This window comes from Rattus norvegicus, chromosome 14 (genome assembly GCF_036323735.1).
Source record: "Rattus norvegicus strain BN/NHsdMcwi chromosome 14, GRCr8, whole genome shotgun sequence".
Taxonomy (NCBI): Eukaryota; Metazoa; Chordata; class Mammalia; order Rodentia; family Muridae; genus Rattus; species Rattus norvegicus.
The window spans coordinates 85,617,402-85,627,715 of NC_086032.1; the positions used below are offsets into that span (position 1 = coordinate 85,617,402).

A 10,314-nucleotide genomic window follows, 5' to 3' on the forward strand; every position below is an offset into this window, starting at 1 on the left:
TCTCAGCCCATTGTTGGGTTAACATTAAACATTTTAAAATGGCTAGGTGACACTCAGGTTTCTCTGTGCAGTCCTCCCTCCTGATCACAGGGTCTGCCAGCAAGCAGCTCTCTCTGCTCCCTTCTCCTATGCTGGGAGGAGGCTAAACGTTCCCAAATAAGTTATTTGCAGGCCAGCTTAGAGAGAGACCTTGTATTCATAGGTGATCTGACAATTGTATTTTGTTTTGGTTTTGCTTCGTTTTTTGAAACAGGGTTTCTCTGTGTGCCCCTGACTGTCCCGGAACTAGCTCTACAGGCCGGCGTCGCCCCCCACATGCTGGGATTAAAGACGTGCATCATTATCATCGGCTGACAGTTGTATTCCAACCATTCCATTTGATTTTTAAAATTCCTTGATAATGCAAACGTCTAATGAAATTGTAAGTTCTAATCCACCATGTGGTAAAAGCAGGCACCGTTAGTGAGAAGATGAGCCACTGGTCTAAACTGTCCTAGATCCAGTGGTAGGGCTCCGGCTCCTCCCTGGAGCAGTACAGCCCTTCAGCCCAAGCCACGCTGCCTCAGTTTAAGCCTGATATGAGAACATTCCATCTGCAGCCTTCTGGGGCGGTGCTCTGGTAGGGTTTCCCCAACCCGGGGACTCCCACCCTTGGGTTTCACTTCGCAAAAAAACCCCAGGCCTTGAAAAGCTCTGGGACTTGTGGTGGTTCAAGTTAAGAAGGGACATGGGTGAGTTCCAGTTAACGTCTGAAACACGGAACTCTGTCATCATCTAATATTACACCTGTCATGGTATAGTGTATTTGGGGTTTTTTTCTTCTAACCACTTAAAAATCCCAAGATCATTCTTAGGTTCGAAGTTGACTCTCAGGTGTAGCATTAGACTCTGATTGTTTCTACACCCTGTCAGCACGTGATTGAGACTCTGGCATGACCCACACAGGAGTTACTATTGAAGCTAAAAAGACGACATATTAATTTCTCCCTGGATTGAACCAACTATGGGCCCTTTCCACACCAAACCCAGAAGCTTCAGTTATTTTAAGAGAAGAGTTGGTCAGGCGGTTCCCGCTTGAAGCTCCCTTATATCAAGCTTGCAGATAGGGCAAGAGGGTGGAGCCACCACCCACTCCAGTCTGCTAGGGACTAAGGAAACCCTGGCAGTTTCACTGTCTAGTTTAGTGGCAAATCGACCATCTTTGGGTATATGTGTCTCCCAGCACGAAGCATCTTTTGTTGGCACCCACCAGTATGGTCTTTACAACTGTCTTGCCACCCATACCTTAGCTTCCCCCATAAAATTGAACCATAGCTTTATATATATATATAAAATTTAATGAGTGCCATCTTCATGCACACCCGAAGAGGAAATTGGATCCCAACATGGACGGTGAGCCATGTAGTTGCTGGGAAGTAAACTCAGCATCTCTGGAAGAGCAGTGTTAACTTCCATCCCTCTAACCCATGAATCATAGTTTTTTAACCCATTTTTAAAGTTTGTGTGTGTGCATTTGGGCGCGGGAGTGGATGGTCTCTTGTTTGGGTAGTTTTTGTTGAGGGCCTGGCATGTCTGGGTACTGTCCCATTCATTCGCTGTCTGTAGTAATGAAAACTAAAATTTACTCATTGTACCTTCAATGGCCGACTTGGCCAGGCCTTGCCCACTATATTTCATAACAATGCCTGTGTGAGCTAGTCTGCGGACATACCCATGGACAGACTATACTTTTAGGCTGAATAGTCGATACTCGGGAATATCCCTTACTTGGCTTCCTATTCTTGGTCCTGACAATTATTGGTATATGAAGAGTAAGATATGGGTTTTCAAACACACTCAAAATGGCCTCAAGCTCACTGGAGATTCGCCTGCCTCTCCAGTGCTGAGATTAAAGGAGCGCTCAACCACTGCCTGGACCAAATTATGTACCCTGGGATGGGAAGAGACAGGGAATGCCAGGTTATCCTCTAGAACCGGTTTGACTGCCTGATACAGGGACTGGAAACACATACCCTTGACTGCTAGGCCCTCAACTCTATCAGCCAAGAGCAGATCCTCAGGATCTCGAGGTAGTCCCTTTGTACCTCATCCCAACTAAGCCTTGATGTGACCACAACTGCAGCAACCCTCCTCCATTCAACCAAAGTTCCAAACGGTCATTGAAAGTATGTATCCAGTATGGTGTGTGTCGTCGTCATCTGCACGTGCTTGATTGAGAATGGAAAGGCACCTTGGTTCATTTGGGCTGCCACCAGAGTCAGTTTGCCCCCCCCCCACATGTAATGTGGAAAGAAAACAGGCTAAGACAATTATATATAAAATCACATTTATTTGAGACTGGGACTTTCGAAGCCCAGTCTGGCCTGATCTAGTGTCCAGAAGCACTGATTAGCAGATGTGTTTTCCTCTAGCTGGCTACAATGGCTGCGGTTCATTCTATTCAGATGTCAGACAATAGGCACAGCTGGGTTCCTTATTCAAAATCTGAAGGAGTCTGGGAGGAGGACAAACACATAGATAGAATCAAGCTTAGGCCAGGAACCAGAAACTACGGATTGCTTTGTTAAAGGCCAAGGAGGCTTCAAAAGCGATCAACACAGCTGGAGTCTCATTTCAGTCTCCATTTCCGCACCTGCAAAGATTAGAAACACCAAGTAATGCTGTGATAAGGAGGTACTATCACAAGATTAAGGGCTGTTGTAAAAGCCCACTGCCCTGAGGGGCAGTAACAAAGCCTAGCTAGACTGCACCCCCAGTAAGCCATGAGGTCCATGGTCCACTCCCATTCCGGCAAGACACATGACCTCATGTACACCATGATGAAATCAAACCAGAGGCAAATGCCATCTACAAGAACCAGGACCCAGAAAGTCTATTTCAAAATAGTTTCATAAACTTCAACACAGCTAACCTTTCTGAGATTTAGTCATACGACTCATTACATGGAAAGGTCACAGGCTTCCTGTTTTATTTTATATATATGTGAGTACACTGTCGCTGTCTTCAGACACACCAGAAGAGGGCATCAGATCCCACTCCAGATGGTTGTGAGCCACCATGTGGTTGCTGGGAATTGAACTCAGGACCTCTGGAAGAGCAGTCAGTGCTTTTAACCTAAGCCATCTCTCCAGCCCTCGTTTGTTTTTAAATACACTTTTTGTAGCCAGGTGACTGAATGACGGGACAACTACTAAGTCAAACAGAAGCGGAGCCTGAGCTTTCTGGCCCAGGCCCATAATTCAAACTCCTGGGAGATGGAAGCATGAGATCAGGAGTTCAAAGCCAGATCAGGAGTTCAAAGCCACCCTTGGCTACGTAGCAACTTTGAGGCCAGCCTAATTGACAGGAGACAAAATTCCAGATGTGACCTAAGAGTGTCTTCTTGCACACTTACCGCTTCAGTGGAAGTTCCATGAAACAGCCCGATGGTTCTGAAGTGCCATCAAGTCACTTCGAGCTCCAGCAACTTAGGTTTCCTAGACGGAAGGAAGCGTCGGTGAGCCAAACACATAACACTAAGCTGCCAACCGTCCACAGACCTTACACCCCACAGCTAAGAGCAGGACACTTCCCTTTAGCACAACTCAGCCACGACTGGCCCTTGAGAAAACAGCATGGGAGATGCCTGCTATCAAATTTCAACCTCACAACCCCTGGACAAACAACCACTTCACACAGTAACGTGTGTCAACGACAGCCTCAGCAGAGAAAAGCACTTGCTGCCCTGCCTTACAACCACCCGAGTTTAGTCTCCAGGACCCACATGGTGGGAAAGAAAACCAATTCCTGCAATTCTTCTCTGACCGCTATGATCTATGCTATCCACGGGCCCACACACAGGGACATGCACACAAAACAGAATAAAGGTTTGAGTTAAGGGGCTGGAGTGATGGCTCAGCACTGACTGCTCTTCCAGAGGTCTCAAGCTCAACTCAGCAACCACGTGGTTGCTCACAAGCAGCGTAATGGGATCCGATGCCCTCTCCTGGTGTGTCTGAATAGGACAGAGTGCTCATATACATAAGATTTGAAATGGGGGCCTGGTGTGGTGGCACTCTTCACCCCAGCACTTGGGAGGAAATGACAGGCAGATCTGAGTTCAAAGGGCCAGAGACCCTGGCACGAAACATACCCAAGGTAAAGCACGAAGGTCCATGCTTAAGGATTGGGAGTTCAAGGTCACCCTCACCTAACTGGTTGTCTTAATGCCAAAAAATACCTCCCAACACCAATGCCTTCCGCTACAGGGACGCCTTCCTTAGCTATTGGCACACGGGCCAGGCTTCTACCATCTTGGGTCTCTCCGATCCTGGTTTTCTTGCTTGCTAAGAACCAGGCCCAGGGCCCACCTGGAGCAAACACCATGTGACCACACCTCGAGTTTTACTTGAACTCATGCTGTATTTTGTAATTGTTTTAAGGACTTAATAGTTTGCATTAACTCTGGACCACAGAAACAAACTCTACTCCCTTGTGACTTACCCAGGCGCCAGGTATCTGTCGTACTGTCTGAAATTTCTATAACCTTGCTCTGGAGAGAGCAGGGCAAGGCCTCAAACCACTTCACAATTGTTTTGGCAAGCACTGTAGGAATGCACAGGGTCACGGCAGACCCAAGCACGCTGGAGGCTTGCTAAGTGCATTACGAAAACCCTGTACAACCCACAGTCCACATCGCAGTCTCTCCTTCCCTTGAGAACTCTTGGGAGATTAGTCCTGAATGTGAATTCAAGATACGACGGAGTTTGGCTTCAGAGGCCCCAGATAACCTCTGTTCTGGCTGAAGAGTAAGGCTCTCTGGAAGAGGCCACCTTTCTTTCACAACTGACTTACCAGGACATCTTCTAGAAGAACTCGATCATCCCTTCCACGTTATGGGGCCACTCACCTGGCCTCGATGCCCACCTAGGAGGGGAGACAAGACACATTCAGCTCCAGCCTGGGCCTATCACCCAGTTGTATGCCCTCCAAACGTTCTTTCGTAAAAAGAAAATTAAAAAAAAAATCTCTTGAGGGGAGACCCCGCTTGCTTCCCGCAGGACTCGCTGAGGTTTAAAGGGAATCCCCTAGAAACAGGCGTGAATCACCCGGTGGCACGTGTTTCCCCACGGGGAAAACGTCCCTGCTTCACCGCAGGCTAACCTCCTGCTACCGAGCTCCCCAATTCCTACCTGGACTCGAAGTAGCCCTGCACCGCGCCTGTACCCTGATGACGACGGATGCAGAAAAGGTGAGGGCCGCAGCACATGCGACAAAGGAGCCGCCAACCATGGCTGCCATCTGAATGCGCACACGTGTCCGTAAAGTTATGGCCACAGCAGCGAGCGGCGCGCGCATGTAACGACATCACGCAGCCCCGCCCTGAAGCCGCGTGCGCGGGCTCAAGGATGGTGACGTCAGCAGTCCCAGGGCGTGGTCTCAAGCGCGGGCTGCGCCTGCTGGGCCCGCCCTGGTGTTGGTTGGTGGTTGACCGCAGGCGGACCTCAGCCTCGGCGGTTGCCTTCTACATCATATCCTCTTAGTAATCCGGGTGACAAAGCTAGGGGCTGGAACCGGAGGTAGCCAGGGCAATTCAGGCTGTGCCTTCGGGGCCGGCGCCCAGGCTGGGAAACACGTGGGCGCGGCGCCCACGGATAGACCAACACTTGGTAAAGTGATGTGCATAGACCAGCAAATGAGAGAAGGCGGGAAAGAAAACCTCGGTCAGCCCTATCTTCCAGAATCTTTATTTTCTTTACGTTTTGTTTGTTTTGTTCTCCGTGTAGCCCTGGCTGTCCTGGAACTCACTCACTCTGTAGAATAGGCTGGCCTCCAACTCTGAGATCCACCTGCTTCTACCCCCCACCCTCCCAGTGCTGAGAGTAAAGGCTTACGACACGAGTGCCCTTCTTTTCCTTTCTTTTTTAAAATATATGTCTCCCTTTTTTCCCCTTTGCAACATGAACTGCTTCATGAATTTGCCGCAGAAACAAGCACCACAAGAACCAATTTTTTTTTTTTTTTTTTTTTTTTTGGAGGTGGATGGCTTAGTTCTAGGTCTAAAAAATAATGAAAGCCCAAACAATCTCTGGTTCATAATGCCCTGTCAGAAGCTCAGACATCCCATACAGTGCCCAGATAAACCAACTGAGAACTGAAGAAGCCCGATGGCATATTCCTTTATATTTTTTTAAAGATATATTTATTTATTTTATTTTATACGAGTATATTGTAGCTGTCTTCAGACACACCAACAGAGGGGATCAGATTCCATTACAGATGGTTGTGAACCACCATGTGGTTTGTGGGAATTGAACTCAGGACCTCTGGAAGAGCAGTTAGTGCTCTTAACACCTGAGCCATCTCTCCAGCCCCCCGCCTTTTTTAAATTTATCTTTATGTGCCTGAATGTCTGCCCGTGTAAGGATGTCAGATCCCCTCGAACTGGAGTTACAAACAGTCGTGACCTGCCATGTGGTTGCTGGGAACTGAACCCAGGTCCTCTAAGAACAGCATCCAGTGCTCTTGACTACTGAGCCATCTCTCCAGTCCCGATGGCACATTCTTTTTTTTATTTTTTTATTTTTTGGTTCTTTTTTTCGGAGCTGGGGACCGAACCCAGGGCCTTGCGCTTCCTAGGCAAGCGCTCTACCACTGAGCTAAATCCCCAACCCCCAATGGCACATTCTTAATGAATATTGAACACACGGTTTGGGCTGACTAGGACACCATGATGGTGGAGAAATGGAATGTTCAAATCAAGCAGCACAATTATCTAGGGATATCTACATATGTGTGCATGTCTCTATGCACACATGCAGTGTCCTCAGAGGCCTGCTCATAAAATGTGGGTGCTGGACACCAAACTCCTTGTGCTCCTCTGAGAGAACAGCAAGCACTCTCAACCACTGAGCCATCCTTCCAACACCTCTCTAGTCCCTTTTAACAGCCACGTATCGCCAGCCTCTATATTGACCTAATTAATAAGTAGGCTTCTTGCGACTTATCAGTAAGCTTAGCAGACAGACGTCTAGCCTCCACTGTCCCTGACACTTAAGAATGGTAAGAACTGGGGTTGGGGATTTAGCTCAGTGGTAAAGCCCTTGCCTAGGGAGCACAAGGCCCTGGGTTCGGTCCCCAGCTCCGAAAAAAAAAAAAAAAGATTCTAAAAAAAAAAAAGAATGGTAAGAACTTCTGGAACCTACAGAGGGGATTTCCGCTGTGTGCCGTATTAGGCTCCCCGATGCTCCATCAGTGTAACTGGTAAACCCATCCACTTAAGGATTTCCTTGGCTCTGCTGTTATGAAAGGGCACGTGACCCCCTTCCAGGGAGGAGCATGTTATTCCGTATAGCTTGAATCCATGTTTCTCCATTGTCGCACATATTTGGCTTAGAATAAACTACTTTGCCATTTCCTTTAAAGAGTCATCATCTCATATTGACAAAATATTGTAAGCCACCTTGGATAAAACTGCTGTTCCCTTGTCAAATTGCTAATTTTTTTTTTCAGGCTTACATCTGTAGGAAACCAGAATGTGCCACCCCCAGATATGATTATAGAAATCACGGAATTTTTATAGTTACAGGATAAAAGAAATTCATAGATCAAGGCTCTTTTCAGATCTCTCTTGGTTTGGGTGAACACGTGTCCCACAGACTCGTGGGTTTGAACACTTGAATCCTGGCGGGTAACACTGTTTTGGGATGTTTAAGAGCAATGGTTCAGTCTTGTTGGAGAAAGTGTGCAGTGGAGGAGGGCTTTGAGAGTTTAAAAACTCTCGCCCTTCCTGGTTTCTCCTCTCTGCTTTGCGCTCACACTTCAAGATGTGAACTGGGCTGGAGAGATGGCGCAGTGGTTATGGGCACTGTTCTCAAGGCCCCAAGTTCAATACCCAGCAACCACATGGTGGCTCACAACCATTTCTAGTGGGAACCAATGCCCCTTTCTGCTACACATGAAATACTTAAATCTTTAAAAACAAAGCAGGGTTGGGGATTTAGCTCATTGGTAGAGCGTTTGCCTAGCAAGCGCAAGGCCCTGGGTTTGGTCCTCAGCTCCCGGGGGAAAAAAAAAAAGCAAATGATGTGTGCTCTCGGCTTCCTGCTCCAGCCTCCGTGCTTGCTACTGTGTGTCTCTTACCTTCATAGTGATGAACTCTTGAACCTTACACCCAAAACTCTTTCTTCTATAAGTTGTTTCGCTCCTGATGTTTTATTACAGTAACCAAGAAGTAACTAACATAAAATTCATTGGTAGAAACAACAGGCAGGCAGGTCCTATCAGTAGGTTTTTTGAGACAAGGTCTCATGCACCTACCTGGGCCAGCCTTGATCTTGCTATGACCTCGAAATACTGATCCTCCTGCCTCTCTGATCCTAAGTGGATTATGTGAGTGTGCTGTCATGTCTGGCTTCTTTTTCCAGTGTAGATTGGAATCAAAAGTAGGCAAAGGGCAGCTTCCTTAGTGTTAGCTGCTCTGGGCTCTGACTGGCGGCAGCTACCTGGCTCTCAGTGGCTCTCCCAGCATCCAGAGCCTGAATCTTATTTTGCAGTATTCCTGGTAGTGGAGCCAGGAGAGATTCCTGTGGTTTTCTAGCTGGCCCTTCTAGGAGTTTCCGCTGTAGTTACTGGAGACTGGCTGGCACGCTACGCAGGGCTAATAGTCCTGGATGTTATCAGCTCCTTAATGGTAACGAGAGAAACCTGCTCTACCTGAGATAGAAATCATGAACTGGCAAAATAAACCATCCCAAAGTGGCTTTTCTGTGATTGATTGTGGGTGTATAGAGCGGAGGCTGTCCCTGGATTGACCTGATGTGGGTGAGGGGAAGGTTGTAAGGTTGTTTCTGGTTATCTTCAGACAAGTTATCACCCCCCTCAGTCCTGGATGGACTGGTGGACTGAAACTCACCAAGCAGACCATGTTGGTCTCAAACTCAGCCAGGCTACTAAATCCAGGGAGGGAGAGTTGAAAGGGTGACGATGTATCAGGCTTGAGATCAGCCTGGACTCAAAAAAACAAAAAAACAAAAAAACAAAAAAACAAAACCAAAAAGCAAACAACAAACAAACAAAAACATGCATAAATCACTGAATTATGATTCTAGCTGTTTTCGTTGGGGTCTGAGTGACATTAATCCCTTAAACAATCAGACCACTTATTTATATCCTGTGAAGTCTGATGGACAACCAGCAGCAGATTGCACAAGAAATCAACCCTCAGCTATAAACACTGTCACAGGAAGCCAGCTTGGTGTAAGTCAGACTTGCAGGAAGCTCTCCGGTGACAACCAAAAAGTCAATTTATAACTTCTGGGCCAGCTCCAAATATTCAGGACCTGATTAATATTTGACGGCTTCCCTAATTTATACCCTTGCTCCCAATTTGAGACAAGCTAGAAGAAGACACCTATGTTCCCCTATCCAAAATATGTGAGGGCACAGAGTGGACAGACCCTAATAGAATGTGTGAACAGATGTCCACAGTGTGAGGTGCCCACAGTAGACAGCTTCTAACCAAGCCTGTGAGGTGTTCACAGAGGACGGACTCCTAGTATCTAATCAGGACCTTCTCCTCTCCCTCCCTGCCTTATTCTTGTCTTTGTCTTTTTTGTTTCGGGTTTGTTTGCTTGCTTACTTTGAGACAGAGACTTGCCGTATAACCCCTGCTGCCCTCAAACCTCAAACTCCTGGCAATTTTCTTTCTCTTCAGCCTTTTCTGTGAAAAGTACCAAGCCTGTTGGGAGCCCAGTACGAAGGTCCTTGTGCCCACAGATCTCCAGGGAAATCATGACCGTTAGGTACACAGGATGGTCCTCTCAGAGAAATGGGTGTAGAACCTGTTCTTCCATCCAGAAAGCTGGGGATTGGAGGTGATTGATTAATACCTCCTAGTGATTGGCGTGATCACTGGGTCAGGCCATACCCAAGTCCCTATAGCTAGAATCAGACACACCCAGTAATTGAAATGAGCCTTTCATCCAGGGGCTCCCCAAGCTTCCACAACAAGGACCAGAGATGCCAATAGTCTAAATGACTCTTACATTATCTATATAGCCAGAGGCTACCCAGAGGTCCCACATGCAGGACCACAGGTAGCTAATAGCCCAAATGACCTCTATCTGTTTGATGGAGACCGGGCTGTAGTCTTCCTTGGGTCTATAGCCTAATACAGAATACAGGTATCCTATCTCCAGAATATTATTTCTTGGAAGAAATAATATGTACCCTGAGTTGAGTTTCAATGTAATTATGCTTTCTTGTGCACCAGAGATTGTGCATCAGGATACCTTTTCCCAAATAATGCTGGGTTTAAATATACTGGCAGTTAAT

At 47.1% G+C, this 10,314-nt stretch overlaps 1 long non-coding RNA gene and 1 other non-coding gene across 3 annotated transcripts; both read right to left on the bottom strand.

Annotated features, from left to right (window-relative positions):
* Positions 1-2,309: 2,309 nt before the first annotated feature.
* On the bottom strand, positions 2,310-5,384 carry LOC102547700 (uncharacterized). 2 transcript variants are annotated; one of them, XR_595898.4, is made up of 4 exons: positions 5,172-5,384; positions 4,834-4,905; positions 3,395-3,476; positions 2,310-2,632 (listed from the first exon to the last, which is right to left on the bottom strand). It is a non-coding gene; the product is annotated as an uncharacterized LOC102547700 (long non-coding RNA). The 2 variants fall into 2 exon arrangements; XR_005493400.2 differs by having other exon boundaries at positions 2,310-2,494; positions 5,172-5,353.
* On the bottom strand, positions 4,504-4,636 carry LOC134478783 (small nucleolar RNA SNORA9). The gene has a single exon (XR_005493626.1). It is a non-coding gene; the product is annotated as a small nucleolar RNA SNORA9 (small nucleolar RNA).
* Positions 5,385-10,314: the final 4,930 nt, after the last annotated feature.